General features: G+C 50.0%; 1 pseudogene; it reads right to left on the reverse strand.

Moving 5' to 3' along the window:
- Nucleotides 1-6,176: 6,176 nt before the first annotated feature.
- LOC119456548 (uncharacterized) lies at nucleotides 6,177-8,133 on the reverse strand (annotated as a pseudogene).
- Between the last annotated feature and the right edge of the window lie 1,431 nt (nucleotides 8,134-9,564).

Consider the following 9,564-nt stretch of genomic DNA (forward strand, 5'->3'; position numbering starts at 1 on the left):
TTAAAGGGAAACTGAACAGGTTTTAGATTTCTAAAAAGTGACGTTTTTCTGAAGCGCAGATACTTGAAATCCCCGGTACGAAGGTTTGTTTTTCCATCATACAAGTAGCGGCGGCGTAATTAAGAATTAAAATCGCAGCTATGCTCCGCCCACCGCGCCTCGCGGAGTCAGCCCGCGGCGGCGGCGGAAGGGGAAAGCTAGCGGAAATGACGTCAATATAGGGGTCCCAGGCGCCCGCGCGGAAAGTGTGTGCAGGTTTTGCGCGTCAATCTGGTTGAATCCGTGGCCTTTATCGCAAATGATCAAGATCTCCACCCTGCGTTTCCGGCTAACGCTTCAAAGGACTGTTACCGCAAGGAGAACTCCGTCTAAGAAGCATACAGTGTCACTCACCATGCCGTCCGTTTGCGCTGCTTACGGCTGTACGAGCACCGGCGGCCGAGACGACGTCATCTTTCACAATTTCCCACGGCAGAAAAGCAAGCTGCTCAGTGAACCGCAGCGGTGAAACGAAGTAATTGCAAACCTTCAAGAACCACTCTTCTCTGTTCAAAACATTTTTGGGACAGTGATTACCATCAGAGTTTATCGCTGATGCGTGCAATGGGAATTCCGGTGAAATCTGCTCGACTAAGGCCAGGCGTGGTGCCATCGATCTTCGCTCATAAACGGAATGAATCGCCGCCTCCGAGAGCAGCCTTCTGTGATACACTGTTTTTTTTTTTTTTTCTGTCTTGCAAGAATTTCGTTTACTTCCTGGCAGCACAAACATTCTTCTTCTATTTCGATTGAACTGCAGTGCATGCAGGAGCACCTGTCGCAACAGAAATATACGTCAGGTAGAAAAGACACCTAAAATAAAGTTTCAGTGTCACGCCAGGCATCCGGCCGCACTCGGATACCTAAGTGGGCATACGCCTGAGTGCTTACATCACTTACTTTAAGGAAAGTGGCGGATTGTTCAAAAGCGTGAAACGACAGGAGTGGGCTTTTACCTCTGATCGTTTCAACACAACCGGGAATCGAGGGCCAAAAAGCATAAAATAGAACTACAGTAAACCGCATAGATATGCATAACAACGTGCAGTGACACACTTTTTTGTTTTTCGTCAAATTCCGCACGACATTGCAAGCAGCCCAAGCACGCCGTCGCGGCGTCGAACGCTGCTTCTAGCACCGTGGGTCACAAAACAGCACAGCTATACTGCAAAAATAAGCAAAATTCACTTACGTGCGGCGTATATTTTTCTGGCACGTCTGCACCTTGTATTGTTATCTTAGTAACTTGGTAACTGCAAAATGCACTGTGCTGACAGCGCGTCTCCGCATTCGCTGCAAGATAGAATAACGCAATTATTGCACGCATTGTTTGTTGCGGTCACAGCACAGCAGAATGCATCTTTGGACCTAATATCTACACTGAATTAAATTATATTGCAAATAAAATAATTTCCATGTTATGTGTACCTTCAGGGCAATTCGGAAGTCGCACTTTATTACTTGCAAACCAGCAACAGCAGAATTCACTGTGTACAAAACGAGTCTCTCTTGCCGTATTCTGTTATAAGGACGCCCGGTATGAAATAATACAATCGCACTCTGACTGCTAAGGCTATATAACATGGTACAGCTTCAGAAAAACTGTTGACAGTATCGCCTGGTCAGTACCAGCCGATACTGCCAACCCGGGTAAATGTCGCAATCAGGTCCTCGGATCCGGTGGGCTCCGGCCATTCCAATTTCCGCGCTGGCGATCGCGCTCGCGCTTGGCGTAGGTGTTTCTCGTTGTCGGGCCACTGGTTCAAACGCGTATGGTGTCACGCCAATCACCCCTAAGTGATCAAAATTATCCATAACAGCAACTGAACTGTGCGAAATCGTCTGGAAGGTAGTCGCAGTACCTGGTGAGAAGCTCTCACGTTCCGACGGGCTCTCGTGGACCCATGGATTGACGTCACGGTGCGCTCCACCAATCATCGATGCGATCCGGATTCGCCGCGCGCCGCCCAGTCGCAGCTCGGAGTTTTTTTGCTAATAACGCCTTTTTGGCTGCGCCATGTCAAATTTCTTGTCGATTTTCGTGTTCAGTGTGTTCAAAAGTATCAAATGGTGCTTATAACTCGATTTTTTGGAAACCTGTTCAGTTTACCTTTAAGAAAGTCAAAACGCAATGGACGCGCCCTCATATTCGAAATGCCGCAGGCCAGATAATGACACCTACAGGAAAATGTACTGCACGACTCCAGATAGGAAATACAGCTTTTGTCGCCTCTTTAATGATTTTGAAAGAGTGCTGCAGATCACTCATCTTTGGAATGGACTTCTTGCGGGAGTACTGCGCCGTGGTTAACATACGGGAAGGCGAGATAACCTTATCGAATAGTATAGACACGAGCCACGACGAAGAGCGCCAACGTACATCGTTACGTGTCGCCGACGACGACGTCTGCATAGCACCACTATCATGCAGTCTGATCGCCATCACTTGCGGAGAACAGTTTAACAAGGACGGTGTAGCCGAATAATTAACTGCACTTCTGTTCCATCAAGTTGTTCCCATCGCTCGGCGTATCGTGAGCCTAATCGGTGGTCGCACAGAGGTACTACTGACAAATTTTACCAATAAACGCCGGCACATCAGTAAAGGCACCGCTGTGGCATACTTTGACGAATTTGACCACGTTCAATACTGCTTTGCTGTAAAAGAGGAATCACCCACCGATACGATGCCACATGCCTCCGTCATCCACGTTGACCCAGGTTTAGCACCGCAACTGAAACACAGTCTCAGGGAACTGCTTGACCATTTTACGGACTGCTTCTCTACAACGTCCCGAGTGCGTCAAACACCACTGCCGAAACACCGCATTATTACGGAGGAAACAGCAATACCCATCCGGCAGCATCCTATCGTGTGGCTGAGAAAGAGCGTGAAGCAATGCAGCAGCAAGTCAAGAAAATGCTAGAAGATGATGTCATCCAGCCGTCAAAAAGTCCTTGCGCGTCGCCCGTGGTACTCGTTAAGAAGAAGGATGGTAGCCTGCGGCTTCGTATCAATTATCGCAAGCCCAATCGGATTACGAAAAATATGTGTATCCCTTACTATGCATCGACGATTCCCTCGACAGGCTACGGCATGCACGGTACTTCTCGTCGATGGACTTAAAAAGTGGATACTGGCAAATAGAGGTCGATGAGCGGGATCGCGAAAAGACTGCTTTTGTGACGCCTGATGGGCTCTATGAATTCAAAGTTTTCCCTTTTAGTTTGTGCTCCGCCCCAGCCACGTTTCAAGAGCTAATAGATACCGTTCTCTCAGACTTTATTCTGCTACATTTGATGAGCATCTCAAACGGCCACGGTTAGTTCTTCAAGCCATACGGTCCGGTGGGCTTACTTTAAACCCTGAAAAGTGTCACTTTGGCTATGGAGAACTACAGTTTTTGGGCCACGTTGTAAGCCACACAGGTGTCAGACTTGATCCTGAGAAAATCGCAGCTGTCGCAAAGTTTTCGAGGCCTACGGACAAGAAGGCAGTCAGACGCGTCCTGGGCCTATGGGCATATTACCGGCGATTTATTGCGGGTTTTGCACGCATCGCCTCACCACTCACCTGCCTAACCAGAGAAGATGCCGCGTTTGTGTGGGGCGAGGAGCAGGAGGAGGCATTTAATGAGTTGCAGCACCGTCTACAAACTGTTCTTTCCCACTTCGACGTGGATGCGCCCACAATGATCCACGCCGATGCCAGCGACGTGGGTCTAGGCACCGTCCTTGTTCAGCGGCAAGACGGCGCTGAGCGAGTCATCGCTTACGCGAGTAGAACACTGTCACGTGCCGAATCGAACTACTCTATCACAGAGAAGGAATGTTTGGCTGTAGTATGGGCAGTTACCAAGTTCCGCCCGTACATATACGGTCAACCATTTCAAGTCATTAGTGACCACCATTCTCTCTGTTGGTTGACCAACATGAAAGATCCATCTTCACGTTTGGCACGCTGGAGCCTACGGCTTCAAGAGTACGACATGACACTGGTCTATAAATCGGGAAGGCCGCACTTAGATGCTGACTGCCTTTCCAGATCGCCGATCGAGTCGTCAGGCGGAGATGATGACGAATCCACAGGGTTTTTAGGATGCGGCCACCATCTCTCAACAACAACAAGAGGACCAGGAGCTCGCTTCTCTAATTGATTTCTTAGAAAGCCGCACCACAAACAAGCCTGGATTGTTCTCAAGGGACCTGTCGTCATTCCCCATACGCAACAGATTTCTTTTTAGAAAGAACTTCTCTCCAACAGGGAACAGATATCTACTAGTCGTCCCCAAAACTCTCCGCAATGAAATATTGGAGGCCTGTCACGATGAAGCTACCTCAGGCCACCTAAGGTACACGCGCATCAAAGAGAAGTACTACTAGCCACGGCTCGCAGCACAGGTGAAGCACTACGTTCGAACGTGCCTTGACTGCCAGCGACGAAAAGTGCCACTTGCGAAACCTCCCGGACTAATACATCCTGTTCCAGTGCCTGAAACGCCGTTTGCACAAATTGGGATAGACCTTTTGGGCCCATTCCCAATATCTGCGGCCGGAAATAAGTGGATCATAGTTGCGAGAGACTGCCTCACGCGATACACAGAAAAGAAGGCACTTCCGAGCAGCACAGCAGCCGAGGCCGCACAGTTCTTCATTGAAAACGTCGTCCTGAGGCACGGTGCTCCAGCGGTCATCGTAACCGACAGGGGAACCACGTTCACGGCTGAACTTTTGCGAACTGTACTAACGCTCAGTGACACGGCACACAAAGACGACAGCCTATCACCCGCAAAGCAATGGACTTACGGAGCGACTCAACAAGACTCTCGCAGACATGCTGTGCATGTATGTCGATGTGGACCACAAGAACTGGGACCAAATATTACCCTACGTCACGTTTGCTTATAATACGGCTCGGCAAGAGACAACAATAATGACACCATTCAGTCTCCTCCACGGTCGACAAGTGACTACAATGCTGGATGCTATGCTGCCTCGTGATTCCAGCGATTCCGAGACTGACGCCGCAGATTTTACAGCGCGCGCCGAAGAAACATGACCGCTCGCGCGCGTTCGCATAACTAGCCAGCAAGACCGAGATGCCCGACGTTACAATCAACACCATCGATGCGTCGTTTACCATACCGGCCAAAGAGTCTGGGTTTGGACTCCAGTACGCCGCCGGGGCCTCGTGGAGAAACTTCTAAGCCGATATTTCGGACCATACAAGGTTCTAGAACGCCTTAGCGACGTCAACTATAAAGTTGTTCCTGACAGTCCGTCCTGCTCGAGGCGCCGTATGAACCTGCCTGAGACTCTACACGTGGTGCGCATGAAACCTTATTTTTCTGAATGACATGCGTACTCTCTTGTTTGCTGATCACCGGGTGCTACCCGCCGAGCATCGGGACGATGCTCCTTCTGGAGGGGGTAAATGCCGCGACGCTATCTGTGCCCAACCACGCTGACGACGAAGAGGATGACCTCGAGCGTGCAAGCGAGGTGCTAGAGAAGTAGTTTGAACTGCGCGCTCTGTCCTAATTGTCTGAATTAAATACCGCTTTTCGCTCTTGTCTCCAGTGATGCGTGACAATATGGACACACCGTGATTGAAACGGTCGTTTCTGTTGGCTACACTTGTAAACGCAACGTATTGGCCGAAGCACGTGTTCTTTGATAAAAGGAGCATAAAGTTCAACGCTAACTCTCAGTGAAATACAAATATTATTTATTGGACGCTGGGTAAACGCTTTCAGTATGCAGCCGCTAACAAAAATTTACAAGGTTAATTCAATTTAAGCCAAATTAGATATTGGAGGAACCCACGAATGAACTTCTTTTACCTCTTGTAGGTTCATAAAATGAATTGGCAACAATTATGAAGGAACCAAATCCCGAGCAGTTAGTTTAAAACACAATTGCATGGCCCCAAAAACGTTATTCTCAATTTGTAAGTAGCGTCTACCAAATCGTCTAAAGCAGCATAATTTACTCTGTAAGTTTAGAGTATATTCGCATACGACGCCGTATTTTGGTGTGTCTTGCATGAATCATTGCCACATTTGGATTTTGTTGGAACAAAATTTATTTGTGGGTGCAGGTGGGCGCTCAGGCACCCCGACGAGGGCCTACGTCATCTACGAGGTTGCCGTTACTCGGAGCGCGTCTCCGCTCGCCATTGCCGGCTCGCTGGGTCCCTCCATTTCGAGCGCCCCGAGGACTTCTGGACTGCCCAGAGCTGTTGGTCTTGGTTGTAGCTCCTCTCGGCTGCCTCGAGCGGCGGCGGGATCGTTCTTGATCTTGCTTCCTCTGGATGTTTGATTACGTCTCCCTCCGGCAGATCTTACACTTATCGATCGGGTATGTCTCGGGGTACATGCGGTGCATCTGTCCCGGGCTCGGTAGCGATCCGGTCTGGAGATGTCTCAGTAGTACCGCCTGCGCTCGACTCAGCTTCGGGTGCGGGGGTGGGAGAGTCCAGCGAGCCAGGCGGTAGGCCTTCGTGATGTTATAGCCCGCCATGCGGTCCTTTTCTCCGAACCACGTCGGACGGTCTGTCGCCGGGGTGTGGTTGGTTAACGCTGACGCCGCTGCGTGTGCCATCTCATTGTGGTTGTCATTGTGGTCCGACGCGTCCCCCGCGTCCGCCAGGAACCACTTTGTTCTCAGTTTTCTCTTGCAGTTTGGGTGCTTGCAGTGCGAGCTCGGCCTCCAAGCAGATTTTGCCTTCGGCGAAGTTTCGCACCGCCTGTCTCGAGTCACTCAGTACCGTGTGGCAGTCTGCATCGGCGATCGTCAGGGAGATGACCACCTGCTTAGCTTGTTCCATTCCGGCGCTTCTGACACTCGCTGCCGTCTTCGTGGCGCCAGTCAATGCCACTATGACGACGCTGTGAAGGCGTTCCGTTGGTTTTCGTCCACGTCCACGTACCGCACGTGCTCGTCGTTGGCGTGCAGGTTGATGAGAGCCTTGGCCCTCGCCGCTCTTCTTCCCTTGGTGATCTCGGGATTCTTGATCTTGGGTGTGGGGTCGATTCTGGTCTGCCGTCGGACCTCTTCGGGGACGGGGTGATTCATCTTCGCCTCGTTCGAAGCGTTCCATTCCCAGGTCGTACGGTATCTTTCTCCCGGCTTTGGTTGTGCACAGCCGCTCTAGTTGAGAGATCCGTTGCGCTTCGGATATTTCTTCGAGCGTGTTAAGTATCCCGAGTTGTAAGAAGCGGGTCGTGCTGGTGGACTCGAACAGGCCCCGTGCCGTCTTGTACGCTCTTCTGATGATCACGTTGATTTTGTTTCGTTCGTGTTACGGCCATCTGTGGTAGGCTGCAACGTACGCGACGTGGCTGATGATGAAGGATTGGACTAGCCTGATTAGGTTCTCCTCTCTCATGCCAGCCTTCAGGGACGTGACTCGTTTGAGGTGTGCCGTCGCGTTGGCTGCTTTTGCCGTGAGACGGGTGATGGTTTCGCTGTTTCTGCCGTGTTTTTCGATGACAATGCCTATTATCCTGATTTTGCCGACCTCGGGAAACACGTTGCCGAATTGGGTTACGATTCGGATTTTTTCGTATTCGCGTTGTCTGGTTTTGCCTCTGCCATTATTGGTGGGGGCATGAGGAGTTCTGATTTGTCGGCGAACACCTCAGTCCGGTGCCTACCAGTTGGTCTTCTATCACGTCAACGGCGGCTTGCAGCGCTCCCTCAATATGGGCGTCGCTGCTGCCGGTCACCCAAAGCGTGATATCGTCCGCGTAGATGGTGTGACTGACATCTTCGATGTCCGAGAGCTTCTCAGCCTCACCGATGGTAACCAGGTTGAACGGAATCGACGAGACGACCGATCCCTGCGGTGGGCCGGTGCTCCCGAGCTTCTTGCGCCTGTAGGTCGCCTGCTCGTACCTCGGTGGTCCTGTCCGTGAGGAAGTCCTTAATGTAGTTTTAGGATCTTTCGCCCATGTTGAGCTCGGAGACTTGGGACAAAATCGCCGGGTGTTTCACCTGATCGAAGGCGCTCTGTAGGTCGAGCCCCAGGATTGCCTACTTGTCGCGGGCGCTGCCGCCATCGTAGATGATTTGGTATTTGAGTTGCAGCATCGCGCGCTGCGTGCTTAGATATTGTCTGAAGCCGATCCCCGTGGCTGGGTACAGCCCTTCTCGTTCCAGATAGTCTTGTCACCTGTTGAGCAGGACGTGCTCCAGCGCCTTGCCCTCGCAGGACGTGAGCGAGATGGGCCGGAGGTTGTCCGTGTCCGGCGGCTTCCCCGGTTTGTTGATCAGGATGGTCTTGGCTGTCTTCCACTGTTTCGGCAGCACGCCCGCTACACAGAACTTGTTAAAGTATTTTGCGAGGTTCTCAATCGAGCCGTCGTCGAGGTTCTTGATGGCCTTGTTCGTGACGAGGTCCGGGCCGGCCGCCGACCAGTCTGTTGAGGTCGTGCAGGGCCGCGCGGACCTCCTCGACGTCCATGCCATGATCGAGCTTCGCGTTGGGTAGGCCGCCGTACAGTGTAAGGTGTGACATATCGAATTAGCTAACTTTTACTCACGTGCAGTGTATCTCAAGTGTATTTTTTCACTTTTCTGCTCCAAACTTTATCCTATCACAAATCCTAACATATACTAACTCGTTAAGGTTCACACCCTTTTATAGAGAAACTGTTTTTCGACTAAATTCAGCGTCTGCTACGAATGTCCGCTGCAGATACCGACCAATAATGTACACAGAACCATGCGTGCCAGCGCAATGATGTTTGGGGCAATTTTGTGAAGTGAATTCAGTGTAGATTATGTTTAGGTATGCTGCGAAAAATTGCGAACTTCTCCTTTATGGCGCTTTCAAGCATTACGATGCTTTCAACAATGCCTTTTTTTCTAAACTATAGCGCAATTCAAATCGAGGTTCAGGCCCGCGGCCGGGTTCAAGACAATTTACGTCCGCAAGCTTCTCGGCGTATCCATGTAAACCTCAGTATCCATAGAAAGTAACCAAAGAGGCTAACCTCAGGATTTTGTACCATGGCTTCTTGTGCGTACGCACAAGAAGCCATGGTACAATATCTTGTCATTTTCATCGGTGCTTTCGCAAACTTCGTTCGAACAGTGGACTAAATTTTAAGATTTGTTCTTTATGTATACGACTCAGCATATCTGCTTTAAACATTAAACAAGTCTTTAGTAAACGCAGTGCGCTTGAAGTAATGATGAAGATATTCACAACTTCAGAAAATTTATTTCCTCGAATGACGATAGTTCCAGGTAGAGATTCCTGTCAGCCGGAAACTTTGTTTAGTCTCTAAAGCTACGTAAACATTAGCAACGCAACCTGTATTCTACTTCCATACGTTGTGTTTCATCTTAATTGGGTCAAGCCTATGAAAATCAAGGATTTGCAACCAGAGGTATTTTTTATATGAACTTGCGTCATTATTCTGAAAAACTTACTGAAAATATTTTAACTATTGATTTAGAGAGGCGAGCCAATCCCACAAAGCCAATTTAGGAAAAGGTTGGAGGCTGTCACGCCGC

The sequence above is a fragment of the Dermacentor silvarum genome, chromosome 6 (genome assembly GCF_013339745.2).
Source record: "Dermacentor silvarum isolate Dsil-2018 chromosome 6, BIME_Dsil_1.4, whole genome shotgun sequence".
NCBI lineage: Eukaryota > Metazoa > Arthropoda > Arachnida > Ixodida > Ixodidae > Dermacentor > Dermacentor silvarum.